This window comes from Moschus berezovskii, chromosome 6 (assembly GCF_049115385.1).
Source record: "Moschus berezovskii isolate FMDL1 chromosome 6, NW_MosBer_1.0, whole genome shotgun sequence".
NCBI lineage: Eukaryota > Metazoa > Chordata > Mammalia > Artiodactyla > Moschidae > Moschus > Moschus berezovskii.
Genome location: NC_142465.1, coordinates 114,974,883 through 114,988,325, shown reverse-complemented (window position 1 = coordinate 114,988,325; position 13,443 = coordinate 114,974,883). Strand labels below are relative to the sequence as shown.

General features: G+C 41.4%; 1 protein-coding gene across 1 annotated transcript in view; it reads left to right on the top strand.

The window, feature by feature from the left end:
* ENTHD1 (ENTH domain containing 1) overlaps window positions 1-13,443 on the top strand; it is a 98,961-nt gene that overhangs the window by 69,810 nt on the left and 15,708 nt on the right. The window lies entirely within an intron of this gene.

Here is a 13,443-nt window from a genome sequence, read left to right as displayed (position 1 = left end):
GTTGGACACGACCGAGTGACTTTCACTTTCACTTTTTTCACTTTTTCATGTAGAGCAGCACTTCGTAGGCTGCCCACCTATTTTCTATTCATCCTGTCATTCATTAACCATTACTATGTATCCCTGAAAGTAAAAACAAACATACAAACAAAAATCCTGATATTGTTGCATCCCTGTGGCTTGCTGAGGTTCTTGTGCCTTGCTTGTCTCTAAGATTAAGATGTTACCACTCCAGGATGCCGTTATCCCCACTGCGATCAGGGAACCCAGTCCCACTGCATCCCTACGGTCATCTCTAGCCCGCAGGTGACAACCACTACAAGCTCTGCAGTGATGCTGGTGTGCCGTCACAATAGTTTCTAGTGGGTTGGTGAAGAGGTTTATTCCAGGGCAGTTAGAAGGAGTCTGAGCACACTGCACGTAATAGATCCCTTCCAACAGTCCCATCTCCTGGAGCCTTTAAGCTTCCTTTCACAGCCTGCCAGGGGAGTGCGTTTCTTCTGAAGGCCACTTCTGAGCCCCACACACATAGTGTTCTGACTCTTTCTCTGGCTCTTGGTGTCACTTTTTTCAGGTCCTGCTGGAATGTTACAGCCTAGGGAGGCTTTCCTGAACACAGTATTAAAAACTAACACTTCACCACCTCCACTGGTACACCCTCTCCCTGTTTCCTGCTTTATTTTCCTGGAAACACTTAGCATCATCCGATGCGCTATATCGCTTGTGTGTCTCTTTGATTTTGTAAGAGAATCATTTGATTCGGGGGTTTTGCGGACCACCCCAGGGTATGGTGACTCTGCTGTAACTGTGAACTCTGCTCTTCGCCACTTCCAGGTGTTTATGACGCTGTTCAGGCCGTTGCTTATGGGTTAGGTGCATTGCATTCATGGTTTCCATTTTGAGGGCGGTTGCTCCATGCTTTCACATTTCCCTGAAAGTGTCTTTCTGTCAATCATCAGAGTATTGCAAAGTATGGTTTTAATTGGAGAAATGACTACAGAAATTTGAGTGGTTATCAACATAGTAACTGTATATTATATGGTTGGTGAGAAAATTCAGTTAAAACCTTTTTTGAAATTTAAGTGTTCCCACCTTATTAACTTCAAAAATCTGGAAAACATGATTCGTGCATGAAAAATTGACATGAATGGAACTGTGAAAGGTTCTTACTAAAATGAATAGGGCAAAGCCACAATCATCTGCAGAAGTCAATTAAATAATTAAAAGACTAGAAAGATGGTGCTGGGGTGGGGTGCCATTGCCTTCTCTGAGAAAGATGGAGACATCTTTAAACTATATTTAAAGATGTCACCTTTTATTTGTCATGCACTGGCCGACTCTTTTCATCATTGCAATGATTAAAAGAAACACTGACTTTTGAATTATTTATGCACGTTAGATCAAGAGCCATCCCACCTAAATCTTTTTCTACATTACTAACAAGTGCATGTATTATAAAAATATCATATAACTCTCTGAGATTTCAAATTAGGAGAAACAGTCTTAATATAAACTAAGGTGACAGGTTCTTTATCAAATGACTGTGACACCTGCGGTGTATACGTCCCAATTTGACTTTATTTGAGTGAAACAGATGGCTATGTATCTGTTTCCAAGTGAGTGAGTTATGCATCCTACAGCTATTTACTGAATACCTACTGTGTGTCAGGCCCTGTGCCAACTGCTGGATATGTGATGATGACAAGATCCCTGAGTTTATGTAGCTTCCAGTCCAGGGTCTAATCAGGACTGATCAGGTCTGATCAGACAGATGAGGAAAGTGTCAGGATAAAGGGTGGGCAGGGAAGCACACGAGAGGGCACCTGACTGACTTCAGATGTTAGGGGAGACTTTCTAGAGAAAACGGTGTTCAGGAACCTGAATAGGTAATGACTAAACTGTCAGTCCTGGTGTCATGTGTGTGTACTGGGTATACTTTTATGCACTTTAATTCATTTGCTCTTCAAAACCGTCTTATGAGATAAATGAAGAAAATCTACACAGAATTTTTGAATAACTTGCCCAAGGTCACAGAGCTCGGAAATGGCAAAGTCAGGATTTAGACCAAAATAGTCTGATCCCCGAGCCTATGCTGATGTGTTTCAAACCTTTTAACTGTGATCTGCAGTCCAAAATTCCTTTTGTGTAATCACCCAGTACACACAAATACTCACCAGAAACAGTAGTATTGCAATAGTTATTGGAAATGTGCTCTGATCCGTTCTATTTTATTCTAGACAATTTTTTTTTAATATTGGATGTGACCTACAAAATCGATCTCATAATCTACTAACAGATCACAACCTACAGTTTGAAAAACACTTCACTACACTGTTTTGCCTATTACACAGAGTCAGCCAAACCAAGTGAGGGAAGAAGGCAGAATATCTGAGGCTGAGTGAATGGTGTGGGAGAGGACAAGGGGGCAGGGAAGAGGAAGTCGTAATGGGATTGGTGATCCTCCCCAGAGGCTGCACACAGCTCCCCCGTCCTCCCACCAGTTGCACACACAGTAAGCGGTCAGCAGTCTGTTACCCGAAAGGAGGCCTCGCAGAACCCAGCTCTCCCGGTGCCCTGACCTCAGACTTCAGCCTCTAGAACTGTGAGCCTCTGTTGTTTCTAAGCTGCCCAATCTGTGGTACTATGTTATCACAGTGCTAATGGACTAAGGCGAGCATGTGCTGTTGGAGTTTCAGTTGTGTCTGGATAATGATGGGGAGCCTTTGAAGTGATTTAAGCAAGGACATGAGATAACCAGATCTTCCTTGCTTTTAGGAAGATGACTGTGGATGTGGTAAGAAAAGATTGGAGGAGAGCAAGTTAGGAAGAGCGGTCAGGGGTCAAAACAGAACTGGAGACTAAGAACATTTCTAAAATGCAGCTCTGATCCGGTCAGAATTCTGAGAAGCTCCCCTTAGGATAAAGTCTAACACCTTAGCCTGGTGTTGAACTCCTTCCTCGTTGGCCTCTGCTTTCCTCTGCAGCTTACCTTTGACCTTCTTCTTCTCCATCACATGCAGTGGTCTAGCAGTGGATGCTGAGCAACTTGCCAAAATGCCATGTTCTCTCACACTTTGAATATGCCCCTTACTCTGTTCTCCATTCCTATTCATTTGAATCTTTAGGGTTCAACTAAATGTTGCTTCTTTCAGGAAGCCTTTCCTGACATGCTGGAAACAGGGTTGTTGCTCTTCCTCTGGGCTCTCCAGTCCCGTCACTTCATGGCAAATAGATGGGGGAAAATGGAAACAGTGGCAGATTTTATTTTCTTGGGATCCAAAATCACTGTGTACAGTAACTGCAGCTGCAAAATTAAAAGACATTTGCTCCTTGGGGTCGCGCAGTCAGACATGACTGAGCGACTTCACTTTCACTTTTCATTTTCATGCACTGGAGAAGGAAATGGCAACCCACTCCAATATTCTTGCCTGGAGAATCCCAGGGACGGGAGTCTGGTGGGCTGCCATCTATGAGGTGGCACAGAGTCGGACACGACTGACATGACTTAGCAGCAGCAGCTCCTTGGAAGAAAAGCTATGACAAACCTAGACAGCACATTAAAAATCAGAGACATCACTTTGCCAACAAAGGCCCATCTAGTCAAAGCTGTGGTTCTTTCAGTACAGATATGGAACTTTTTCATAACTTTAACATGTACGGATGTGAGAGTTAAGGCTGAGCACCGAAGAATTGATGCTTTCGAAATGTGGTGCTGGAGAAGACTCTTGAGAGTCCCTTGGACAGCAAGAAGATCCAACCAGCCAATCCTAAAGGAAATCAACTCTTAATATTCATTGGAAGGCCTGATGCTGAGGCTGAAGTCCCAATACTTTGGCCACTTGATACGAAGAGCCAACTTATTGGAAAAGACCCCAATTCTCAGAAAGATTGAGGGCAAGAGAAGAAGGAGCTGACAGAATATGAGATGGTTGGATGGCATCACCAAGTCAATGGACATGAATTTGAGCAAACTCCAGGAGATAGTGAAGGACAGGGAAGCCTGGTGTGCTGCAGGTCATGGGGTTGCAAAGAGTCAGACATGACTTAGCAACTGAACAACTGCTGCTGCTGCTGCTGCTGCGTCACTTCAGTCGTGTCCGACTCTGTGTGACCCCATAGACAGAAGCCCACCAGGCTCCCCCGTCCCCGGGATTCTCCAGGCAAGAACACTGGAGTGGGTTGCCAATATAAACCAAGGGGAAATGCATTATGGAGAGAAGCAAAAGCAAAAGGACCAATGATGAGGCTCTGGAGACCATCCAGATGACCTGGGCTGAGGCAGGGCAGTGGCTGTGGGGAAAAGTGGGCAAATTTGACATACAGTTTGGAGTTCAACCCTGAGGATCTCCTGATGGTCAGTTGTCAGCATGAGGAAAGGGATGGAAACAAAGATGATTCCTAGTTTCCTGCCTTTGTGAAGAGAATGTGTGACGGTGCCATTTACTGAGAAGGGGAGGATAGGAGAGAACAGGTTTGGGGAAATAGTAAGAGTTGCATTGTGGAGTTCTGTATTTGTTCTGGAAATATTGAGTATCAGTACACTAGAATAACTGAATTCCACCTAAGAATTATTTTTCCTATTTCTTTAATCAGTCTTTCCTTGAGACACCTAGTTAAAGATTCTATGTGTGCTTTCTGGATAGTGGTTATGTCTACAGTGCATTTCAGAGATCTGAGAATTTTATTACTATTTTAAAAAGAATGGCACATCTTGAATGTAGGTCATCAAACATGCCCAATCCCTTAATAAAACTCAGAGAGAAATCTAGTAGTTAATCATTTTGCCGTTCTTGTTGATCACAGTCCAGCATATCCAGCATGTTCAAGCTACAGCTTCATTTCCCTGAAGTTAGCAGTTTTAACAAAATGGAAATAGTGGAGCTTGATTTTCCCTCTTCATGTTACTATCAATACTGTCTGTATACAGGGCATGTCTTGGGAGGGAGCTAATGCCATATGCCATGAGTCTCCACACACACCCCCACCTCTGGAGAAGCAGTGAAGAGACTGCTATTCAGTCACCCCAGTCCCAGTGAGAGGGGCTCTCAGATATATTCCCTGGAGTTGGGGAACTGGTGCCTGACTCATACCTGGAATTTTAGCCAGGATCTGACTTTGGCCTGGAGAGAGAGACACTGACCAGTCACATTGGCAGTAAAGCCACTGAGGCCTGGTGAGTTGGTTTTGGCCTGTGCCCCAGAGTTGATCAGAGCAGGGGACTGCCCAGAGGTGGGTTTGGCAGTACGGAGAGCCATCATGGTCATCTTGGGTCCTATCCATTAGGGCTGCCTGGAGGGCAGAGAGACCTCAGCAGAAAGAGCAGTGACCACCAACAGTATGTGACCACAGCAGGGACCAGTGAGGAAGAGACAGACCCTTGTTCCTTACCTGTCCTTCACCCGCTCCTGTGAGCTCGTAAGAAGGAGCTTTGTTCCTTTAAGTCTACCTCCAGAAGACAGAGGGAAAGAAAAGTAAAAGAGCAGCCAGAGCAAAAGCCAGGTGGGACAGCCCCTGGTGTGTGGGGGAACCTTTGAGGTATTTGAGAATGCCTGAGTCGCCGTGGGGCAGGCAGCTGGAGCCTGGAAGGAGAGCTGAAGCTCTGGATACCTGGACGAAGCGCCTCTCACTCCTCGCGTCCGTACTGCCTCTGTCTCTGATCTCTGTGCTGTGCGTTTGAATCTTTGTACCTGTCTTCCAGTTTCCAGTTTTCTCTTCAACTGGAGTTAATCTGCTGCTTAAATCAACCAATTACATTTAAATTTTCAGTTATTTTATTTTTCATTTTTAGAGGAGGGCATGCAACCCACTCCAGTTTTCTTGCCTGGAGAATCCCATGGACAGAGGAGCCTGGTGGGCTACAGTCCATAGGGTCACAAGGAGTCTGACACAATTGAGTGACTCAGCACAGCACAGAAGTCTATTTGGATCTTTGTCAGATCTGCTTGGTTTTATTTATTTATTTACTTTTAGCCATGTCCTGTGACATGTGGGATGGGGGATCTTAGTTCCTTACCAAGGGATTGAACCTAGCCCCCTGCATTAGAAGCGCAGAATCTTAACCACTGGACCAACAAGAAAGTCCTTTGTTTCTATTGCTATAATTTCTTATTTCTTGCTCATGTTTTCAAGTTTTTATTTCTTTATAGAAGTTAAATATATCTGTGGTCATTTTATGTTCTGTATTTTATAATTCCAATGAATTAACAATGTCTGAAGGTTTTTCTGGTCTAATTCTGCTGACTTTTGTATTTTCAAGCACAATATACAGTACATGATCCATCCTCAATATATCCATTGCAAAAATGAATGAATGAAAACATGTGAAATAAAAACAGCAAAGGAAACAATAGATAAATTATAATACAGTGTTGTAAATAATATTATTAAAATGTAAGCTGTGGAGGAAACAGGTGAAGGAGATTAAGAGGTGCAAACCTCCAGTTATAAGTAAGCTATGGGAGTGTAGCATACAACATAAGGAATAATGTCAATAATATTGTCATAACTTTATATGGAGACAGATGGTTACGAGACTGGTCAATGGTGATCATTTCATAATGTATGCCAGCGTCAAAGCGCTATGTAGTACACGCGAAGCTCACATAATATTGCACATCGATTATATTTCAATTAAAATGCATATGTATAAGCAGAAAGCTGTAAGAACAAGGACCATCCCCCTCTGCCAAAGGAAGAGAAGCAGTACCTAGCATCTTAGGTATTCTGTAAGGTATTTTCCAAAGGGACATATATAATTTGTGAAGTTTTAATAAATGAGAGGTTTTCATGTGTGCTTATTTTGAGTAACTCATGCTCCATGAGAAATAGCAGTTGCTTTTGAATTCACAATTTAAATTATATTTAAATTTTTGTTGCAGTATTTCGGACTTAGGCATGATTTTTACTCAGTGTTAAGGTAAAAAATAGTTTTATCACTGGTCTGTACATCTATGGGGAAAATGTTTGACAACTGTAATTCTTCAACGTCATCTTTCCACAGCACACCAGCTCCCGTGTTCTCAAATACCAGAACCAGTGCTCACAAAGTCTTACGTTATGCTTTGTGGTCTGCGAATGCAGAAATTTCTGGGGGGAAGGGGGAGTACCTGGTGTGTTCAGGTCCCCATCTGCTTCCAGACAGGGCCACGGCAGCCAGTCCTTCATAATGCCACTTGTTTAGACTGTCCCGGATACCGGTACAGTTTACCACATTTGTTTACTGTGGGCCAGGTACCATTTCAAACACTGTGTATGTTTAAGTCACGTCAGAATTAGACTCCTGACCCAGTTCTGCTTAATATTTTACTCTCCTGGAGTCACATGCAGGGTTTTATTGTGATTATAAGGATTGGTTGGATGGTCACAAACACTTGCGCCTTCAGGCCCCTGCCCATTGCAGTCAGCCTGGAGTATGCTCTGTAGCACATGGAGACCTTGGCCTGCCAGAGACTGGATCCACTTAAATTCCAGCCTAAAAGACGGAAAACGTCAGTATAGGTAATGATCACCAGCTTCCCGAAGATATTTAGAGCTTCAGTTTTGATCATGATAATCTGTTGGTGAAGTCATAACTATGGTGTAAAATTTAATAATAAGCATCCAGTACCTATTTTATTGGGTTGGCCAAAAAGTTTATTCAGGCTTTTCCATGATACGTTACAGGAAAACCCTAACATACTTTCTGACCAACCCAAGGTAATCCAGTCATTGTGATGCATTTTCTTTTTGGGGGTGGAATTAGCCACTGTTTGTTGCTGTGACCATCCTGCCTCTTCTCCTGGTGCTTTTATCAGTGACAGTACACACCGGCTTTTAAGACCGCTGTCCCTGTCCCCTTGCCAGAGGTGCTAATTTATCTGGTCTTGATGTAACCTGACCCAGGGGAGTTTTAAAAGCTCCTCTGGTGGTACAATCAACTTAGTAAAGTGTTGGGCAGGGTTTACTCAAGTTGATCATACAGTAGTCTGGTTCTGTGAGGTCACGACAAACACTGACACCTTCCCTCCTGAATTCCTGCTCCTGGGAAATGGACTCAGGTTCCCATGATCTCTGGTCACAACATCACCGCCAGCCGATCAACACATAACCTTGTTTTATGTGTGTTCCTGCCTCAAGACACTTTATTTTATACAGTTGCTTCATTAGCATTGAACTCACCACTCACAGCACAACATTACAATCCATTTTCATGGCCTGAAAGTCTTCAGCTGTCCCACTTGATGATTTTTAAAGAAAATCACCTTTAAATGTGTCCATATCTCTATTTTTCTATGCAAAGCTAAGCCATTACCTCAAATATATATCAGAAGAAGTATTAAATATACTTGGCATATTTCATAACTATAATTCCAAATATATTTCCTTATTTTAATATTTCGAGATATATATACTACAGTTAAGTATGATGATATATGATAAAAAATTCTCAGAATCTACAACTGTGTGTATATGAATCTGCCCCCCCCACACACGTACATACACACACTTAACATAGATCGTAGGAAGAGTATAGCTGTGCTGCCTTATAATGATTATTTGGGGCTTTATGTAAATATTGTAAGGTAAATATATTAAGATTTTCATGTCAAACATGTTATTTAAGTTTCACATTAAATATCCATTTCAAATTAATAGCTTGTCTACTTTAAACAAATATATTAATGAGCAATTCAAATCACCCCTCTGTGTTAATAATTTATAACTGTGGCCTCTTAGCAAAATAGCCTTATTATCTTCAGGTCCTATTTTCTCTGATTAACATAATTACTAGAGTAGAAGCTCCTTTAGTTACACAATTTTAAACTACAGGAGGACGTGGTATGGCATCCATCTTTTGTCATGCTTGCCAGCTCTCTGCTTTGTAGCTGTAATTAGATACCGTGTATCCAACCAACAGGAGAATTGATCACAGCAATAGCACTGCTGGAATATAGCACCCATTATTAGATCCACAGTATAATAGAATATAAAATAATTTGCAATGATTATAGTACCTGAAACAAGGCAGTGGAATTATTGAAAATTGTAAAAGAGCTACCAGTATGGGAATGTTCCTGTCTGTAGGCAAAGTTTCTCAACTCAGAATTAAATCTGATGTTCTCTTTTAAAAATGATTTCATCATTGTCTCTGAACCAGCAAAAACATTTTCCAGTACCTTTGGCAGTGTAGCTATTTCTCTTTTGTCCTTAGTCTCAAAGCATGGAGTTGTGTTGTTGCCTGTCTTTTTTTTTCCCCTTGCTTCAGACATTTTGGTGCTAGTCTGTATTTAAATTTGCTGTTTGATGTCCTACATAGGGAATCAGCTTCTTCCTAAAGATAACTATCAGGAATATCCAAACCAGTTTTAATATGACTGACATTTCAAGGTCCTATTTTGCATTAATCAAATATTTTAGCAGGTGTAAAGCACTGCTACAATAAAGAAACTGAGTACAATCTCATAATTTAATTGTAGACTTCCCATCCAGGAGTTTGCTGGATAGATACTTGAGAATAAAGCTTTTTGACATTCAGGTTTAAATGGAAAGAAAATGAGAAACCAGATAAAGCAAGCCAACCAAATTAATTCACTCTGTATTCCTCTCTGCCTTTCAGTGGAACTCACGGAAATTCTCTCCCAGAGAAATTCAGGAATCCCGCATGAAACAATCCCTTTAGCGTTTTAGTGTTTACATAATATCCACTTTTGTGCTTTGTGCTCAAGCATAAAAAGACAAACCTTTTGCTGTTCTCCATCAAACCCCCACAGGTTCTCCTGGGCTTCTGAAAATTTTCCATAAATGCTATTCTTTCTTCATATGAATCGAAGAAAAAATCTGCCCCATGCACGCCCCTTCCTGGGAGAAGACAAACAGGCACAGATACATAGGCCAACTGTGTACTTAACTCCGTCCCCCTCTGTAGGGTCCCACATCCCTACAGGCAGCCCCAGGGACAAATGTCCTGATCCCAAAGCTCCAGTCATTTCAGTTATGTACCATTACAACAGTGGTTGGTCAAGAAGTACTTGGTGCAGCTGGTTCTCTTTATTCCTTCTCATATCCCTCTAATAAAAAGAGCATTGACTTAGAAATCAGGAATTTGGGGTTCTGGTCCTACTTCTGCCCTTGAATCATTTTGTGAGCCTGACAAGTCACCTGACCTCTGGAAATCTCAGGTTCTCCTGTGCATCACAAAAGGACTGAATTAGAATGTCCTCTAAGACATCTCTTGTCCTCCACTCATGTTTCTTTTAACAACTGGATCGTCCAAATGAAGAGTCCTTGAACAAACATTTATCAAGTGAGTGTTAGGTACTCTGCCAGTCACTTATGGATTGAGCAAGTTGAACACGATATGTGCCATGAGTGGGTGCCTAAACTCTAGGGGGTGCCAGAGCTGTCAACAAGCTCTAACAAGGTGTCAACAACAAGATTTGTTCATTGCTGACATCAGAGCTTAGTGCCTGCCGCATACTGATACTTAATAAATATCTGTCACATGAATGAATAATATTTGAAATATGATGTGTGTGCATGCTTAGTCGTGTCCAACTCTTCACGACTCCATGGGCTGTAAATATTTGAAATGATAAGTGAAAACAAGAATATTCCCATTGTATCTTGCAGAACAAAGGAAAGAGGACTTCATTTTAACTTGGAGGGTATATAAAGGATTTCACCAAGGAGGCAGTATTTGAATTGAGTTTAGAAGAGTAGAAAGGTTTTTGATAGAGAGGAAGGGTAAGGATGAGGATGTTCTAGACTGAAGGAAGAGCACAGAGAGACATGAAACCAGAGACGCGAAAGTGTATGTCCACCTAATGGCCGTCAGCCTGGAAGCTGGAATCAGGTATAAAGAGGGAGGAGCATTTCAGGCAGAAGGAACAGCATGGGCAAAGACTTGGTACCGAAAGAAACATGGTGAATGTGAAGAGCTGGGAGAGGTTAGGCAGAATCGTACAGTTTTAGTATGCTGCAGTCCACGGAGTCGCAAAGACTTAGACACGACTTGGCAAAATGAGACAAGAGAGGTGAATGGGGACTGATTTATAAAGAGCCTTGTAAACCCTGTTAAGTAGTTTGAAGATGTACTGGAAAGAAGTGACATGAGCAGGTTTTCAGTTTGGAATGGCCACTCTGGCTGTACCGTGCAGAATGAACTGAGGGAACAGGCGGGGAGACCTCTTAGAGGCGGTAGTAGCAACTGCGCTCCAAATTAACCTGCATGCCTGGGAAGTTGCTGGTCATATTAATAGAGGTAAAACAAGCACCCAAGGGTGAGGAGGCTGGAGGGTAGTAAGACCGCCCTGTACAGAGAGATGGGTATGTACTGGGGGCTAGAACTCAGCAGAAGTCAGAGCTGAGGATTAAAATGTGTGAATTACTTGCATACAGGTGATGGATCTCATCCTCCTTTAAGAGCAGTAATAAGTGACATTGCCCTGGGATATGGTAGAGGCAGAAGAGAAAGGGGCCAAGGATAGACTTTCTATATTTTAGAGGAAACAGAGCCAGGGAAGAATATTGAAAAGATTGCTTAGTGAGATGAAGGAATGGCAGCAGAGTTCTCTTGAAGCATCCACAGAGGAATGAGTTTCAAGGAGTGTCTTAAGAGTTCAGTTTCTTTCTTTCTTTAGATTTAGATGGAGTACTATTATGAATATAGTCATCAGAAAGTCACTGTCATGCTGAATTATCTTAGTTTACATGTTGCTAAATTTCAAGATGATTTCATTACTTATAGAAAGATTTTTCTCCTAAGAAAAATGAAAGTCAATGGAAAAATATTTGACTAAAATTCACTTCTTAGTCATGCTTTTATGTAAATATGGTGATGCACACATGCACTGTGGGATACCATTGATCTCATATTCTACTAAGAATATATTAATCTTTTAAACAGAAACTTTATCCTCTAGATATAACATGATCATATGAAAACCTGGAATATTTTAGATGTTATTTTTATCTACCAATTTTCTGTTTCCTCTAATCACTATTAAGTGATTAAATTGAATATAGTTCTATATATATATATAATATAGTTAAACTATATTCAATTTAAAAAACAAAGCCATTACCTTTTTCATCATTGTGCTTCAGTTTGGCCTTCCACTCAACAAGCATTTATCAAACACATCCTATGGGAATGGCACTGTTGGGTGCTGGGGTTCAAAGGAAACTCCTAGTGAGGTCTCCTCAATGAACCTGTTTTCAGGGAGGCAGCCAGACTTGTATTAATAGTTAACGAGATGACGTGTTACAACTGCTCACCGGGGCTCCTAACAAGATACCGTAAGATAAACAATAGTAGGATAGAGCGAGGAAAGATGAGATCAGGGCAAGCTTTGTAGAGAAGGTGAGAGTTAAACTGAGTTTTTAAGTATGAAAATGTCCGGAGATGAGAGGGCTGGGGGGTAAAACGGAATTCCTGGTAGAGGTAATGATTTAGGTTTCTTGAACTGTCTGATTCTGTGGTGAACTAGCAGCACTTTTGCCCAGGTTAGCCTCCAACTGTGGATGAAATGGGAAAGAAGGTTAGAGTCAAAGAAAATTTGCATTTCATTATAATAACTCATAGCCTGAAAGTGATAACAATGAGCATCTCACTGCTCACTGTGAGGTACATTGTGATGAACATTGTGACGTGTAAACACTTCACAGCAACTTGCACAATTCCCATAGCCTCCTTTCTTTGGGGGAGCTCAAATGAGACAATCTTCCTTTTGCCCTCTCTCAGTTTTCTTTCTTTCCATATACTATTTCAGATGAAACTATTCAAGAACAAATCCGTAGCACTGAAAGTGTTGATAACAATTTACATCTAGAAACTTGGACCAGGCTCATAATTCATATTCAATAGATAAATTTCAATTCCCCTCCATTCTCTCAATCCCTTTGATTTGTAGTAAATATTACTTGTCTGTTATATTCCAGGTACTTTTCCCATTATATCTGAGGTACTTTGATGATATAACAAATAAAAAGGACAAAGGTCCCTGACCCAGTGGAACGTACGTTTTAATAATCATCACGACGGTTCTGGAAAAATTGGTTCTTTGCTCCCACCGAGTTACTATTAAAATCAGGTTGCTATCTAAGAGAGTGATTTTCTTTCATGGGCCTTGGATAGACACTGGGGTGAGAAGACATTTTTTATTTTGGGGCAAAAAGACTTTTTTGTAGCTGGGGGTTCTGTGAGGATAGACCAGTATGAGGTGGCATGTTTTCTCTAGTTTATCTTGTAAGAGATGAAAGTTTGAAGGAACTAAAAATAGAGTGGTTTCAGAGATGGATAAGTGGGTGAAGGGAGAAATATTTAAAGACAAGTTATTTGAAGCTTGCCTGGCCTTGGCTTCAGTGAGGAGAGAGAGAGAAGATAGCCACAGAATGCCTAGTCATCACTTAAGTTTGGGTACACTTTAAACAGACAGAATAGAACCAGTGAAAAGGCGGAACTGA